The 18,379-nt window shown below is 39.7% G+C and overlaps 1 protein-coding gene and 1 pseudogene across 4 annotated transcripts in view; one reads left to right on the top strand and one right to left on the bottom strand.

Annotated features, from left to right (window-relative positions):
- The window catches only part of Diaph3 (diaphanous related formin 3), a 530,142-nt gene that overhangs the window by 124,309 nt on the left and 387,454 nt on the right, over positions 1 to 18,379 (bottom strand). The gene's annotated exons all lie outside the window — the stretch shown is intronic.
- Positions 7,926 to 8,970, top strand: LOC105944654 (annotated as a pseudogene).

The following is an 18,379-nucleotide window of genomic DNA, read 5'->3' as shown; positions in this document are numbered from 1 at the left end:
AAATTTACCCAATTTCATTGGCGAAGATACAACACTGAAATTTCATATAAAGAACACAATCTAACAGTTTCCTAATAGCCAATAATAATAACAAATAAAAATAGGCAAATCAACCCTAAGAGTTCATACAAAGGAAATGCATTAGAATGGTAATAGATTTCCCCCCAGAACTCTGAATTCTAGAACACAGGTGGAAAATGCTTTCCAAATTCAGAAACGATTTCTGTGAAGCATGTTACGTTGCCCATAAAGTGAGGATAGAAAATAGATGTTCTCAGACATGCAACTGTCCTAAACAGAGGTGAAAAAATGTGTCATGGTTTGGATCTATGATATCTCTAAAGGCCATGTGCTAAGTAAAGGCTTGGTTTCTAAGGCTTTGGGGAAGGACTGGATTATGAGGGTTCAAACTTCATCATGGAACAATCCACCAGTGAAATATCTGATGGACTTGGGTGGTGAGAAAAACTTGGGAAGTAGGACTTACTTGAATGAAATGTCCTTGAAGTGTGAGAAGCTATAACTTGTCTTTGCTCCTTCCTCTCTCTCTTATGGCCATCATGTGATGCACATATTTGCTCGAACACACCCTCTCTGCCATGAAATTATTTTAATACAACCCTGAGGCTGAAACCTCTAAAACTGTGAGTCAAAATAAGTATTTCTTCATGTAACTTGCCTTTTTCAGGTATTTTGTCAACGTGCAGCACAATATGCTTTTCCAAGGCAAGGAGAGTAAGAAAGAGGAAGACATAGGGTCTAGGAAGGGGTGGGATAAGAGCAAAGTAGCAAAAGGACTTCCTTAGACCAGCCACAGAGCATCCCTCTGGGACCACGCAGAAGGAAACAAACTATCAACAAAAATCTTGTCTGCCCATTTGTAAACCCAACTGCTAGTGTTTTCACAAAACTCTTATGTAAATAAGAATGTTATTGAGTCAAGGAAAGTTGGGGGGATGGTTAATCAAAATCTAAAAGGGTATAAGTAAGTCATATGGAACCCTACTTTTTTGGACAATTGCACACCCAGAAGCCATAGATTGTTACTAGAAAATTTTCAGTGCCAGTGATGGAATGCATTCTAGTGAGTCTTAGCCAGGGAGGTCCCCGATGCCCCTAAAATATTACAGGTCATTGCCAAGGTTCTTGATTTCCCACAGGAATAGGTGGTAAGACCCTATTGCTGAAGACTCCACATACTTGGGCTGTAAGGTCACTGAGAAATCTTGTTGGAGCTGAGCTGAAAACCTTCTCCACGTAGACCAGCTGATAAAAAGATGGTAAAAGCTACACTGCATGCAGCTCCATAGAAGAGAGAGAAATCATCAGTGGAGATAAACAACACTGGACACTATAAGTCTCAAGTTTGGCCAGCCAGGCCAAAGGAGCCAACAGGTACAATAGTGGCATGTCTGTTATGGGGGAAATGAACCACTCCCTAACTGGACTGAAGGCCCACTCCACAAAAGGAAATACATGCCTGATACTGAAAAATCAATGAAGGGGGAAGTCATGAGTCCTAGAGTTGTAATGCCTGCTGGTGCCTGGCTAAATGTATGTATTATACACACTAAACTGCCTGGTACGTACTTCATAACCATATATTAATGCTACTCTCACTTTTGGTTAGAGAAGCTTTTCTTTTCAGATGGTGGTGACTTCTAGGATGACTCAAAAGCAACCATATTCCTGAGAAGAAGTGACAGAGGATTGCTCAGCACTGAAACACCTCTATCATACCTTCCAAGGCTCAGGGTCTACTGCAGAAAAGGTGGCAGAAAGAATGTAAGAGCTAAAGGAAGGTTGGGACTGCTTACAATGCACTCTTCCAGACTTAGAGTGGCCTGGATATCTATGACCTCATGCCTGGCGCTACCTACACAAGACCAGTACAATAGGAGGAAAAGATCATGACATCAAAATAAAAGACTGAGAGGGGGAGGAGACATGATGGGAGAGTAGAATTGTAAATGGGGGAAATTATGGTATATTGTCTATAATTATAGAAGTTGTCAATAATGAAAAAAATTAAATTAAAAAGAAAGGTTATTGTCTGATGCTAGTATAACTCTCAAATTAATCCCAAATGTTTTATTATGAGGTAGAGCCTTTAGGAGGTGATTAGGTCAAGAGGGAGGGCTCAAATTATTATTAGTATTAGGTACTATGATAAAACTGCATTAGGGAGCTGTCATTCCTTCCACCATGCAAGGACTAAGTCCTTACCTGATGCTCTGATTTTGCACATCTCCATTTTTAAATCATATACAATACATTTCTGTTATTTGCAAATTACCCAGTATAAGGTGTTTTTGTTACAGCAGCATAAAACATACTAAGACAATAAATGAGGAAAATTTACACAATAGCATTTTATAGACACTAGCTATTCAGTTGACCACAAATCTGGCTATAATTACACAGAAAGATGACAGGGTAAAGGGGAGGAGTAGGAAAGTAAGGATAAGTGGGAAGAGGGTACATGAGAGAGGTAAACCCTCAGCTACTTACCAGGAACTTAGCACTATCTCAACAGAAAGCTTAATGCATATCTAGAAATGGGGAATGGTAAATAAATACCCAATGACATAAGTAAGAATGAAAAGTGACTGCCTTGGGGAATAGAGGGATTGAGAAGACTGAGGGTGAAGACATTTTATATGAATCTATTGTTACAATATTCAGAATTTGGACATAGTGGATCAATAAATACAAAGCAACTTTAGATTCCTTAAAAGTGAGAGGAGAAGACTGAGAAACAGAAAGAGAAAATGAAGGCAGAGATTGACTCTTGCTTGACCTAAGGTGCTCATCTCTGGGATGAAGGTAACAAAGGGTATAAAAACACATTATGATGGACACTGGTTCAGAGGCCTCAGTGTGTGGTAGAGGAGGGGAAGCTAGGATGGGGCAGAGGGTACTTATGCTGAAGGACAGGAGAAAGCTAGCTTCTTTTAGGTAGTTGCAGTTAGAGATTGGGCCCCAAAGAGAACCAGGAGATGTCACCCCAAATGCCACCTTGCCCTCACACAAGAATGGGACTCTTAGCAGGAATGGAACTTGTATCTCATTGAGACTGATCTACCATACCCCTGCTGCCAACAATCTAGCATACTACCTAAATAAACCAACCCAGGTGGGCTGGCCCTGGGGTTTGCCCTCCAAATCTACAAACCAATGGGGGGAGGGGTCTTCCTTTTTACAGACCTGAATCTGAATAAATAATATATTTTCTATACTATAAAGGCTGTGACTGCCTTAATGTTGCTCTCTCTGGATTCTCGCATCTTTAACTTGGACACACGAGGGTGGCTTTCCCTCTCACATAGCCTGATTGGTTGTGGGGGTATATGTACAAAACACTGCTTCTTGGTCTGGATGTTTTTTCTGCTTTATAGTTAGGGTACGTTCACACTAATTACATGCATAATTTTCCTCTGGTCTCTGAATCTATCACATGTGTATTTTCCTTACACTCTAGATATACCACAAGGGTGCTTTCTCTAATTCTAGGCCTACTACCTGTGTAATTACTCAAAACTCAGGGCAACCATGGGTAAACACTCTTTATTACTACTTTATCATCTGAATATTTTCTCTCTGCTATTTTTTCCTTAAGTCAACACCCTTTTCCCTTTCAACCTTCTTCGACTGGGAAACTCAAGGTGAACGTTATGGTGTTCTTTCTAAATCTCCCTGTGCAAGCTCCTAGATTCTACTTTCCATGTACTTGTAGCTTTAATCTCTCGTTAAAAGCCTTAGTTTCCCTTAAATAAGCTTTATGAACACCTCTCCATGTATCTGTGGCTCTACTCCACTCTAAAAACCTTAAATAATTCTCACAGACTATGTTGTTTTTCACGAGTTTCTTATTTCCCACGTGCTTATGACTCTGCTCTCGCCTTCCCAGAACCCAATTTATCTTAAATAAACCAGAAAATTGTGATTTCTCTCTAAAGAAACTTAAGCCATAATTTATCCTTCCTGCGTCTGCCTTTATGAATTCTTTTTTAAAGATAGGACAGAACCCAAAATTTGAAGTTCATACATTTAGGGGACTCCTCCTGAACCCCAATACTGTATTGATGCCTTACAGGTGGGATTTCTAGAGGACCATGACTAGTGGGAGAACTTAGACCTGATTAGAACCAGAGAACAGGGTTAAAGAGGTGACACTGTCAATGCTGGGTCGGGTCATCCACAGGAGCTGACTATACCACGTTGAGGAGTTTGTATATAATCTTTACTGAAGCCCTTCCATCATTATAAACACAAGGTAGCATGGTCAAATTTCTACCTAGAAATAGCACTTTTCGTGATTTAAGTGGAAGGGAAGTAGTTTCAGTGGATAGTGGTCTGGGTACCCTAATAGATTTAACTTTCAAGCATATAGCTTACTGTGGGAAAAATACAACCACAATGAAGTGATAACACAATATACTTTTACCAGGAATAACCTACTGTGGGATATTGCTTTTTGCTGTATTACTCAGTCTTTTCTAACCCTCATTTCTTTCCCATCCTAACTTTCAGGTGGGTTAAAAGCAGTTGCTTACTAAACAATTGGGGATTAGAAGACTTAAGTAAGATACAAAACTCAGCAGAGTTTATCTGGCACATAGTAAGAACTGAATCACAGTAATTTTTTTGTTGTTGTTGGGACAGTTACTGACTTATAGTGAGGTAGTTTCCTGTAAGGAGACTGTGTAGTAAAGACCTGAGGGGGATCACAGGCACCAGCACAAGTAAAGGGGATTTCCTGAAGCAATGGCCACTCCCACCCTGGCACTGGCTCCCACTACTATTCTGCATGTGCTTCTGTACTTCATTCCTTTATTTCCCATCTTCTTGGGAACTACATTCGTTAGGTCTCAGCACACATTAAAATGACCTTAGAAGCAGTAAGTGATATAAAGATTACAACCTGGAATTTGGAATGGTACAGAAATAAAGATGTAAATAAAACCCAGTCCCTGTAAAGAATTGTTGAAAGTAGGCAGCTAGTATACAAAATTCATAAGTTCAACATTAAGTCATCCCTTCCAAAGAAAAATACTGAAGTGTTGCCCTAATATAGTTACATGAATTACTGTTCTATTCTGCCGGTTACACAACTTTTCAAAAGCAGATTCTATGGCTTTTCTTGGCAACCTAATTCATTCTTAACAATCTAGAACAAAGCATAAAATACTACTTAAACCAGACAGCAAAAAAGACGAGAACAGCTTTAAACAAAGTCTTAATATGGAGGTGAAGCTGAAAATTTGAGTCAAGGGACTTAGAAAACCAAATTTCATTGGTACTTAACTGACAAAATGATAATCAGGACAGTTCTCTCTCATTCTGCAAACAACCTGCTCTACTTTAATAAATGGAAATTTATAGAAAAACACTCAGTTTAATATTTCCATTTTTCCTCTCCTATATGACTTGTATAACTTGAACAGTTCTCATTATAAGTTAGAAGTAAAACTTGGACCATTTTACGAGAGAGTCTCCCTTTATTAAATGGAGCAGTTAAAAGCAGGCAAATTCCTGGGGCTGAGTCACAGTCCTCCTGGTGACCAACTCCATGTCCCTTCAAGACCATCTTCTATCTTTGTCCCTTCTTAGATCTATCAGATGGGTCTCCCAATAGTATTTACTTTAGAACTCTACTGTGAGGATCAAGCAAAAATGTGTAAAGTGTTTAGACAGTACCTCCCATGTGGTAAGGCCTTATCAACATTAGCTATTACTACACACACAAAACAAACTTATTACCAGCTATTTCTTTCTTCCTTGTTCCCTTTAACTAAAGAAGTTAGAAAAGCTTTTAAAAAAAATTATAAAACTGTGCTTCCCAAAGCATCTTGTCAGCAAAGATCAGGATGCCATTGTCATCTGATACTGTCTAATAAAGCATATGAAAGCAAGATATAAATGTGTTCATAGCCATTTTTGCACTGTTCTCATTCTAGGTATGAACGGGAATTGTGGCAGCTATGACTACAGACTACAGACTACAGACTGCTATGCAGTTTGGTCATCAAAACCATTAACACTGATGACAGGACCTTTCTTTCACTGATCTTGATACCATACAGACTCTTTTTTTTTTTAAAATTTTTATTTATTTATTTGAGAGCGACAGACACAGAGAGAAAGACAGATAGAGGGAGAGAGAGAGAATGGGCGCTCCAGGGCTTCCAGCCTCTGCAAACGAACTCCAGACGTGCGCCTCCTTGTGCATCTGGCTAACGTGGGACCTGGGAACCGAGCCTTGAACCGGGGTCCTTAGGCTTCACAGGCAAGCGCTTAACCGCTAAGCCATCTCTCCAGCCCACCATACAGACTCTTATTTATAAAGTTTAAGTGAAAAATATTTTACTAATATATTTGAATGTGCAAGTCAAATCAGTGTATAATTTATTAGATGGCATCTATATTTGAATTTTAATGGTCTCATGGCCTACAGTAAAAAGGGCTACAGAGATGGTATTTATAAAGGGTTATTTTTATATAAAACTATTCCACCATAACAGCAACAAAAAGTACTCGTGGATGTTATGAAAAAAACAAAACAAAACAGGGAAAATAGTAACAAATACTACCACCAATAAACTACTAATCATGCAGTTAGGCAAAATGGCACATACAATCCCAAAACTTGGGAGGCTGAGTCAGTAGGATCATGAGGCCACAAGGTATATTAAGACCTTGTCTCAAAAGAACAACACACAGCCAGGTGTGGTGGCCCACGCCTTTAATCCCAGCACTTGGGAGGCACAGGTCCAAGCACTGCTGTGAGTTCAAGGACAGCCTGGACCAGAGCAAAACCCTACCTTGAAAAACAAAAAAATAAAAACAAACAAACAAAAAATCAACAACACACATGCACATACACACACACACATACACACACAGAGTATATAATCAAATGGTATTGTTCCTTTTAATTTAGAGATTTCTTTTTTTTAAATATTTTTGTTTATGTTTTTATTTATTTGAGAACGACAGAGAGAGAGAGAGAGAGAGAGAGAGAGAGAGAGAGAGAGAGAGAGAATGGGCACGCCAGGACTTCCAGCCACTGCAAATGAACTCCAGACGCATGTGGCCCTCTGTGCATCTGGCTAATGTAGGTCCTGGGGAATCAAGCCTCGAACCATGGTCCTTAGGCTTCTCAGGTGACCGCTTAATCACTAAACCATCTCTCCAGCCCCAATTTTGAGATTTCTAATGATGTAGATTCTATAATAAGAAAGTTATTTTGCATTTTTAGCTATGTAGCTTAACTCATAGATATCTAATAACTTTCTTTTAAATATTTTAAAGCAATGCTCTTTCAAGCCCAAAACTAATATAAACTTTGAGGGCAAAATCCCTCAAAAAAGTTACTTCTATACTCATTCAGTTTTCTATTCACATAATAAAAGTATAAACATTTTTGAATATAAACATTAAGATGCAAGTCAGATAAATTTGTCATCGTGAAAAAAATTTTCAGTAAAAACTTAGTTTGCTTACATTCAGTAAACATCACATCACAGTTTAAAAAGTCTTCAATGGATAAGACAGCATTTCCCAAGGCTAGGATCTCAGAACACCTGTCCCATAAGGAGGTGTCTGTCTGAGTATATGTGTTGGGAATGGAGGTAACAGCAGATGCTTCTGTGGTAAATTGAGTTTGGGCAACAGGAGTCACATGGGCAGCTCAGGGTAGCTCCTATCAAATATACAAGAAAAGTTGATTTATGATAATATGGCATCTCAAATCAGCAGGAGATAAATTGTTCTATCACTGCTTATGTTGATGACAAATTTTTAATGGGTCAAAAGTTTCAACTTTCAAACTCTCGATAACCGTGTCCATGCCATGAGCACAGCCCCTCACAGCTCCTCCTCTGCTGCGGGTCCATGCCTGCCTCCCAGCTCACCGTGGATGAATGGATGACACCACCACTGCACTCATTGTAGACAAAGGCTCTGGCATGCGCAAGGATGAGTTTGTGGGTGATGATTGCACCCTGGGCCGTCTTCCCTTCCATTGTGGGGTGCCCATGACACCAGGGCATGATGGTGGGCGTGGGCCAGAAGGATTCCTACATAGATGATGAAGACCAGGGCAAGAGATGCATCCTTACCCTGAACACGGTATCGTCACCAACTGGGACAACATGGAGAAGATCTGGCATCAAACCCTCTACAGCGAGCTACGTGTGGCCCCTGAGGAGCACCCCGCATTGCTCACCGAAGTGCCCCTGAGCCCCAACGACAATCAGGAAAAGATGGCCCAGACCATGTTCGAGACCTTCAAGTCCCCAGTCATGCATGTAGCCATCTAGCTGTGCTGTCCCTGTATGCCTCTGGTGGTACCACTGGCATTGTGATGGACTTCAGTGATAGGGTCACCCACATTGTGCCCATCTATGAGGATTATACTCTTCCCCATGCCATCCTGCATCTGGACCTGGCTGGCCGGGACCTGACAGACTTCCTCATGAAGATCCTAATCAACCAAGTGGTTACAGCTTCACCACCAGCTTCACCACCATGGCTGCGCAGGAAATCGTGCCTGACATCAAGGCAAAGCCATACTGCATCGCTCATCTTCCCTGGAGAAACTATGAATGAGCTGCCTGATGACTGGATCATCGCCATTGGCAATGAGCAGATCCATTGCCCTGAGGCACTCTTTCAGCCTTCCTTCCTGTGCATGGAATCCTGTGATATCCATGAAGCTACCTTCAACTCCACCAATAGCTGTGATGTTGACATCTGCAAGGACCTGTATGGCAACACAGTGCTGTCTGGTTGTACCAGCATGTACCCAGGCATCCTGGACAGGATGCAGAGGGAGATCGCAGCCCTGGTGCCCAGCAGAATGAAGATCAAGATCTTCGCTCCCCTGAGCTCAAGTGCTCTGGGTGGATCAGCAAGCAAGAGTTCGAGGAGTCTGGCCCCTCCATCGTCCACTGCAAATGCTTTTAGGCGGACTGTTTGACTAACTGCGTTACACCCTTTCTTGACAAAACCTAACTTGCACAGAATACAAGATGACATTGGCATAACTATGTATTTTTTCCCTTTCTCTTTAATTTTAAATATTTGCTTTTGGCACTTTTGATTCAGGATTTAAAAACTGGAATTGTAAAGGTAACAGCAGTAGGCTGGAGCAAGCATCCCCAAAGTTCTACAATGTGGCCGAAGGATTTTGTACATTGTTCCTTTTTTTGTGTGTGGTTTTTCAAGGTAGGGTCTCACTCTAGTCCAGGTTGACCTGGAATTCACTATGTAGTTTCAGGGTGGCATCGAACTCACCTACCTCTGCCTCACGAGTGCTGGGATTAAATGTGTGCGCCACCATGCCTGACTCATTGTTCCTATTTTTAATATTCATTTCCAGTATACCATGACATACATGGCTACAGGAAGTCCCATACTCTCCCAAAAGCCACCCTGAGCCCACACAGGGGAGGCGAAAGCATTGCTTTTGTGTAAGTTATGTACTGTAAATTTTTTAAAGATCTATTTGTTTATTTTTATTTATTTATTTGAGAGTGACAGACACTCAGTGAGAAAGAGGCAGAGAGAGAGAGGGAGAGAATGGGCATGTCAGGGCCACCAGCCACTCTAAATGAACTCCAGATGTGTGCACCCCCTTGTGCATCTGGCTAACGTGGGTTCTGGGGAATACAGCCTTGAACTGGGATCCTTAGGCTTCACAGGCAAGCACTTAATTGCTAAGCCATCTCTCTAGCCCTACTGCAGTTTTTTTTAAATCTTTGCTTTAATACTTCTATATTTTGAGTTGTCAGCCATCATGACCCCCTGTTTTGTCCTCCCAACTTAAGAGGTTATGAAGGCTTTTGTTCTCCCTGGGAGTAGGTTAAGGTGCAGAGGCAGCCTGAACTTTGCCTGTACACTGACTTGAGACCTCTTCAATGAAAGTGCACACCTTACAAACAAATAAACAAACAAAAAGTTTCAACTTTCAAAGACTAAATTAAAAAATCAGAAGAGGTGATACATAAAGGAATATTTTCATTATCTTTGGAAAAAGATATTTCTAAGAAACCCCAAAACTAAAAATTCATATAAATATCTTAAACTCAAATAAGTCTACACAAGACCAATACAGTATAAAATGAAAAATATTTGAGACATAGGTATTACACAGGATTGTCTTAGAAACATGCATATGACTCAATAAGAAGCAGGCCAACAAACAGGCAAGTATGTTTGGGAAAGCTGCTTGCTCCACAGTCTCATCAAATCATTTGTATAACTCCACCTTCCCAGGCTGAAGTTCAAATCTCTAAAGTGATGACAGAGGGTGACAAGCCTTTGACACACAATCAGACACTGTCAGCAGAGCCCCCATGAATAGCATTAGTGCCTGATCAAAAAGGCCCCAGAATTCTGCCATGGATCACACAGGCAGAGGACATCAGTGAGACCCAGGCCACCAGTGTTCCAAGATTCTGACTCTGCTAGTGCCTTGACCTTATAGAACCAAGTCTACCTAACCATGAGAAATAAATTATGCTCCTTACAAGATATTCAGGTGCTTTGTTATAGGAACCTGGATAGAGGTTTTACACATGGGGTAATATACCAAGCATCATTAGTAAGTAAACATATTCTAAATAAATTAATAGAAAATCATGTTCATATGCCAGCAAGGCAAAAATTAGAAATTAGGGAAAATCAGTATTTGAAAGTACTTTGAGAACCAGGTCTTTTCGTAGAGTTTCACAATGCTGCTGGTAAGTGGCAACAGGGGAAAGGGATAGAGGAGAAAAAGAGGTGAAAGTGGAGTTAACCAAACATTATGAAAAAAACCATAAAGAAGTATACTCCTTTGTTAGCTAATTTTAAAAATATAATTAAGAAAAAGAGTTTGAGGAGAAGAACCTTATGTGGGTGGATAATGCTGCTCCCAGAAGCCATAGGTTGTTATAGAAAAATACAAGTGCCAGTTGTTAGACATGGAGACCCCCGGAGTCCCCAAAACAATATGTCATTGGCAATGCTCTTGGTTTCACACCAGAACTAAATGGTAAGGTACCACATGTTTCAGTTACAAGACACTGAAAAAAAAAGAAATCTGAAACTGTGCTGGGAGCCCTGTCCCTAATGTACAGATGTCAGAATGCTGGAAAAAGCTACATAAGCTGGTGAGGGGAAAGTTATTTTTCCAAGTACTGGACCTTGCAAACTACACAACAGACCAGGAAGCCGAGATGTGCCCACTGTTGCAATAGTGATATGAGTGTTACTAGAGTGGTTAACTGTTCTCTCATGGGATCTGAGGCCACTCCATGGGAGGGAATTTATGTCTGGTACTGAAAACCTAATGAAAAGCTTATTGCTGAGATGGTTGTAGGATAGAAGCTACTACTGCTGTTTTGCTAAGAGAATATATTGTGCCCATCAAATTGGCCTCCAAGTATTTACGTTTATGCCTATAGATAAGTGTTGCTCTCATCTTTGGTCAAAGAAGATTATTTTTTACAGTTGGTAGTAACTACAGGAGAGACTTAAATTTCATCAAATACTAAGAATAAATGACTGTTGAGTGCTCGGCAGTAAATGAGACATCTCTACTGCACCCTCGAAGGCCCAAGGAACATTGCAGGAGAGAGAAAAAAAAAAAAAAAAACATTAAGAGCCAGTGGGTTGGAAAGAGTGCCAGTGGAATGCTGTCTTTTGGATAGGAGATGGCTACTGCATTCATGGCCTCAGAGCCACTGCTATTACTTGAACAACACTGAATACTGGATCCGTCACGGAAAGCAGAGGACAGTAAAAACAAAGAAGCATCAAAGTAGAAGAGGGACTAGTTTGGAAGAAGCGTGCAGTAGAAAGAAGATGAAGGGGAAACAAGAAGGTAAAAAGAGGGAATTGTGATCAAAATACACTATGCACGTGTATGAACACTGCCAATCAAAAGTTTTAAAATGCTAGCAAAAGGGTCAGCCTTATTCCTAATAAAGTTAATGTGCAAGTTTAAACAAAGAAAGAAAGTGCTTGGGAAAGCAAGTCCCTTCATACACTGCTTGAAGAAGTTAATAAAAATTAAACTTACAAATCTCTTTGGAAAGTAATTTAACAGTGTTTATTAGATGTAAAATTGTACATATCATATCAATTTTTTTCTGTAATTATCCTAAATATAAAATTGCTATATGTTTGAAGGGCTATGTATTGTTATTTATAATTGCAAGAAAGTTCAAACAACCTGCGATATTCATATGCAAGAATATGCAGCAATGTGAACAAGTGAAACTGGCTTAAGTGATTGCTAGGACCACACTTAAGCATTTATGTGAACAACAACAACAAAAAAAGATACTGGTGCAGATCTTCCTATAACCATTCAGCTATGTCAGGTGCAGGTTTCCTGAACTCCAGATTAACAACTGCCCACTATATTGTGCTAAAGAGAGGCACTAATCACTCCTCCAGTGGTGAATGATGTATGTATTAAAATATCTCAAATGTATTTAAATGTACAGATTTGATGAATATATCCATTGTGACCTATTCTAACTATCAGTCAAGATATTAAGCCGGGTGTGGTAGCACATCCTTTAATCCCAGCACTTGGGAAGCAGAGGTAGGAGGATCACCAAGAGTTCAAGGCCACCCTGAGACTACATAGTGAATTCCAGGTCAGCCTGGACTACAGTGAGACCCTACCTGGAGAAACCAAAAAAGAAAAAAAAAAAAGATATTAAAAAGTAAAAGCCAGCATCAACTTCCTTACTATAGTTGGCTTGTGTGCGTAGGCTCTACGGTACTGAAGAGATACTTTCAGTTGCTAAAGCATAAAATGCCAGGAAGGAAACTAGCTTATATATATAGATGTCAGATGACAGTATTTAACAAGATGTGGTTCACACACAGCAAATTCCTACATCCTCAAGTACAGAGTAACACAGACAGAAAAAAGTTAATTATGTGGTGTACTACCTACTTCCAGGTAGATGTTTCACCTGTTACCCACAGTTTCACTCTTAGAAGCACATTTGACAAGTTTAAATGACACAAATGTTTATTTCCCTTTGGAAAAATATTAAGATATATTTCAGTTTCAGACTTGTTTTAATATTAGTGAAGAAGTAAAAAGACATAATCAGTGGCTTTTTTCTTATAAAGCTTTCAAACAAGGACTGAAGTAATTTCAGATGATGAAAATAGTTCAGTTCAACATCAGAATATCAAAAGAAAAAGGTTAGGTGAGAAGCTAAGGGATGGTATCACTTATTTTACAGGAGTTTTCTTTCAGGAGAAGCTAAGATAAATGGACTTGAGGCTGTGATGAGCCAGCGGGTGGTGCCTTAAACATCACATGGAGCCCAAGGGTCCTTGACAGTCATGCTCTGACAGCAGCATATGGCGTACAAAGGAGGAAGGGGAAAATAAGGTCAGGAAGACAGGCTGGGGGAGCTTGGATTCAAGGCTGAAGAACTGCCACGGAATATTTTGAAAAGTGTGAACTAATCAAAACTGTACTTCACTGTGATTAAAGCTGGCATGGTGTGAAGGTGTCAAGCTTGGGTGACTGGGAAAATGGTGGTATCATTAACCCAAGATAAGGACATAAAAATCAGGTTTTATATGGAACATAAGCTAGTTTTTTTTTTTTTATAAGCTAGGTTTTAAATGAATTGATTTTGGAGTGATGGCAGAACATTCAAACTGTTTTGTTCAAAAAGAAGCTGGAAATATAAAACTATGAAGTCTGCAGTTTAATTCTAAAGAAAAATATGTGTTACGTACTAAATGTTAGACACTGAATCAGCCCTGAGATGTTGTTCACATGGGACTTCTAGTCAGTGACTTTCATCCATAATTATTGACTACCTGTATGAAGAATGGTACTCAAACTTAGGGTGCCAGAAAGGGGAATTCTGGGGTGATCATTTTATACCTGCATCTATTTTATTTAAATATCTATATATGACTTATTTGTACTTTCAAACATAGGATCCAGAGTGTGTACACACATACACAAACTCCACACTTGTGTATATATGGATTTATTAAAAATATTATTTAATTATTTGACAGAGAAAGAGGGAGAGAGAATGGGTGCACCAGGTCCTCTAGCCACTGCAAATGAAATCCAGACCTATGAGCCCCCTTGTGCATCTGGCTAACATGGGTCCTGGGGAATTGAACCAGGGTCCTTTGTCTTTGCAGGCAAACACCTTAACCACTAAGTCATCCCTCCAGCCCTGTATTAGCATCTTTATTGTTGAGAATGTTCCTGGCTAATGCTTTCCACAATACTGTCCACCTTGCCTAAAGAAAGTAATTTAACCAGGTTCAGGGTTTTGGTTCATTTCTATGAATACTGGTCCAAATATTTGGACAGAAAGCCATTTAGAAGCCCTTTTCCAATTCTCCACTACTGCAAGTTAAGCATCATTAAATTTTTGTTTCAGTTTTAATGAGATATACAGATGCACTCTATTCAAATATGGTGTTCCCTCTCCATACATTCCCCCATCAGGTAAAGAAATGACCATATTCGTATTAAAAAGTAAAGGAATTTAAAAATCCTAATCAGAATACAAATAACGTATTTTGAATGAACAGACATGAAGACAACAAGGCAGATCTGAATGAGCACAAAGTGGTAGCAGGGAAGTGACAGGCTTCAAAATCCTGAATACAACAGAAATGAGAACATGAAACAAATGAACTTTAAGTGAACTCATTAACAATTGAAAAAAATCTGGAGGCAAAATGTACTAAATTCTCTCCCTCCAGAGACAATGAAAGATCCCTCCTTATAGATTCCCCGCTACAAAATGCTTACAAAATGAATACAGAAATCCCCAAATAAGAACTGGAATTAGGTAATTTTGAGAAGAGGGTTAATTTTTGTTTTGTTTTTGTTTTTGCTTTTATGTATTTATTTGAGAGCAACAGACACAGAGAGAAAGGCAGAGAGGGGGGGGGAGGGAGGGAGGAAGAGGGAGAGATTGAGAGAGAGAATGGGCGTGCCAGGGCCTCCAGCCTCTGCAAACAAACTCCAGACATGTGCGCCCCCTTGTGCATCTGGCTAATGTGGGTCCTGAGGAATCGAGCCTTGGACCATGGTTCTTAGGCTTCACAGGCAAGTACTGCTAAGCTATCTCTCCAGCCTTGAGAAGAGTTTTATTTAAAAAGTAAGGAATCCATGAGGGGATGAGTTAAAAATCTAAATATGAATTAAGATACCCCAGAAACTACCATTTTGAATGGCACATGTGCTAGGTTTGTGGGGGCCTTTACACAGGTTCTACCTAGCTTTCTGCTCTGCCTATATAAAGTGGTTGTCATCACTACCATTTAAAGATGGAGAAGCTGGAGCTCAGGAAGTAATGTGTCCAGGCCTCCAGGAGGTAAGCAGCAGAGGAGAAAAGTGAAAAAATACCTTTAGGATTCTAAACTTGAACCATTCCAGTGTAATAATAAAGAATTATTCCAAATCTTAGCTTTGTTGATAAATACTCAAAGGCCTTATAAGATTCCATAAGGCAAAGGGCATGTGAGCTCTCATGGCCAGTACCTTAATCAAATAAGAGAGATAAGGTTTCCCCAGACTCACTGGGAGCCATATGGTTCTCCCAAGAAACCTGATCAAAAAGAAAGAAAGAAAACATAAGTAAATGAGAGAGAGAGAGGTATGTAGGTCACTCACTGATAAGTCTTCCTCACAAAAACAGAGCCATTCCCTGTCTGGAAGTGGCAGTATTTATAGACAGTAAAATCAGTCCCTTCAACAGTAGCTTCCTAGCTCCTCTTGAGGTCCAGCACTGAGAACACATCTCCTGCTTGAATCCCTATTAAACCTCACTTGACCCTTATTTCCCATAATGATCCGATCATCATGAATGCTTTGTTTTATTACTGTGACATGGTGACTGGACAGCTACCTCCCTGAATCAAAGGCATCAGAGGAACTAATGACCTGCTTTGGGGATCTGACAACAGAGATATATCTGTTATTAGGCAATTAAAAGTGCATGTGCATCAGCTACCTATGTAAACCATACCTTTAACGGGAAAGTCTGCCACTTTCTGATTGGCTAGCTCATCATATTAGAGTTCCTGCCCTAATATCACCTTGTCTTTCCACTAACTAGTTTTTGATGTTTAGCAGACTGAGCCTTTTTCATGCTAAACCACCCACCTAAATCTGCTGATTGCTACAGTTAGGTCAAACCTTAAGACCAGGAAAACCATTGTCATCATTCTTGGTCACCACTGGCCAAGAGCTAAGGTACTCCTGTTCTTTACTTCCTCCAACATTATTGGTAGAGTGGGATGGTTTTAGCAGCTCACCTTCTTCAATAAGCACTCCCTTCACTGCGTCATCTAAACTGAAATAGGCTTTCTTAGAAATGAACAGATGATTTCTAGTGCCCTCTTCTTGCCAGTACTTATCATTTTCCTAACATCAGACCTACAAAATACCTGTTCTGGGTCCAGCATGCCCTCTCCCCACATATCAAGATGGCAGAGCTTGCCAACACAATTTTCTACACATATTAGATTATAATTTCCTCCCCATTTCATTCACTGGTCATCCTTCTCTACTAAGCTCCACTCCTTTGAATCTGTACTTAAACAAATTAAGATAGCTACTTTGCCCTCATTTGACCTCCAAGTCCTCTATCTTTAATTATATCTCCCATATTCACTTGCCAAACCTCTACCCTCTCGTTTGAGGTCAAGGGGACAATTATTAGTGTGCTCATTACATAGTCTCTTGGCAATACACAACAATATTGACTTCTTCCTCCTTACTCCTTCCTTCTTGCTTCTAAGGTCTACTCCTTGGGCCTTATGACATCAGACTTTCTTGATCAGATTTTTTTCCTCTGTTACTTCAATGGCAACTACTTTTCAAGCTTCCTTTCTAGCTCTTCTTTGACCATTCTTATGCCATTCTTTTCTTCCACTGGAATGATTCATTCTTTTTCTTGGCTTTCTATAGTGAAGACAATTGAGGTCTTACTATGAACAAAAACCAGTAGGATGATTAACCATTCTAGACTGCAAAGACTAGAGGTTTTCTGTGAACTCAGAACTGTTTGTCCTTAAAAATGGGACAATCCTATGCAACTTGGGATGAGTTAGTCATATCTACCCCATCATTCACATTCAAAATCACATACGCAAACCTGCTCAAGCCCCAACCTCATGAAAGATTTTACACAACAGTTGTTTTATACACACACATATGTGTGTGTGTGTGTGTGTGTGTGTGTGTATGAGTAAGTCACCTCTGTATCTCAAACTATTGAGTTTCTAGCCAGTGTTCTTATTACAGCAATATCAGATTCTTGCATAACCAGTTAACAATTACAATTTCCTCTCAATGAAAATGTCATAATCATATCCATTATCTAAAAAGTGGTATCTCTGCCAGGCATGGTGGCGCACGCCTTTAATTCCAGCACTTGGGAGGCAGAAGCAGGAGGACTGCTGTGAGTTCAAGGCCACCCTGAGACTACATAGTGAATTCCAGGTCAGCCTGAGCTAGAGTGAAACCCTACCTTGATAAACAAACAAGCAAACAAACAAACAAACAAAAAAAGTGGTATCTCTGTATTCAGGTCCAATATTATGTTCTTGACCACAATCCATTATAAAGCTGGTTTTAACATTCTGAAATATTTCTGGCATACTATTTAGGAATAATTAATTTTCTTTTCCAATAAGGTAAAATAAGTATTCCATAAATTGGGAAATAATTTGAAGTAACTCATGAATGCCTCCATCAGCCTGGGGCTCTCAGTTATTTCTATTCAGCTATGTCTCTTTGCGGCCTCCATTAAACATACATGATAAACATGCCTGGATAAACTTTTGAGTTGTACACTCTTTAGACCCAAAGAAACAAGACAAAACAAGTAACTTTGCAGAGTTTAGATTCATTACATTTATATTACTACTTTACCTTTGGTCAGAATGAGACAGTACACAGTTTGACACTACATTAAAAAGCAGACAAGATTTCACAAAGAGGAGCTGGGACTATAACTCAGTAGTATGAAGCTCTGGGTAGAACTGCTACCAAAACATATGTGGATCCACATGTACACACACACACACACACACACACACACACATCTATAACAACAAAACCCTTAGCACATAACTGAAAAGAAACAACAAAGAACCAGACTACCAACAAACATGGCAGACTTTCTCTCAAATTGAAGATGTTGTCTTTTATCTTCTGAAAGTTCAGTATAATATTCTAGAAGTGGTTAACTTGCTGTGGTTGCACAATTTGAAATTAGGTATTAGTCACACACCTACAGAAATAAGAACAATTCTTGGTGGCACGATGCATTTATCTAAGCTTGGGTGTTCTATTTTCACCTTCTTA

The sequence above is a fragment of the Jaculus jaculus genome, chromosome 3 (genome assembly GCF_020740685.1).
Source record: "Jaculus jaculus isolate mJacJac1 chromosome 3, mJacJac1.mat.Y.cur, whole genome shotgun sequence".
In the NCBI taxonomy this organism is placed as follows: Eukaryota; Metazoa; Chordata; class Mammalia; order Rodentia; family Dipodidae; genus Jaculus; species Jaculus jaculus.
The sequence above is the reverse complement of the archived record's forward strand: the minus strand, read 5'-3'. Positions and strand labels throughout refer to the sequence as shown.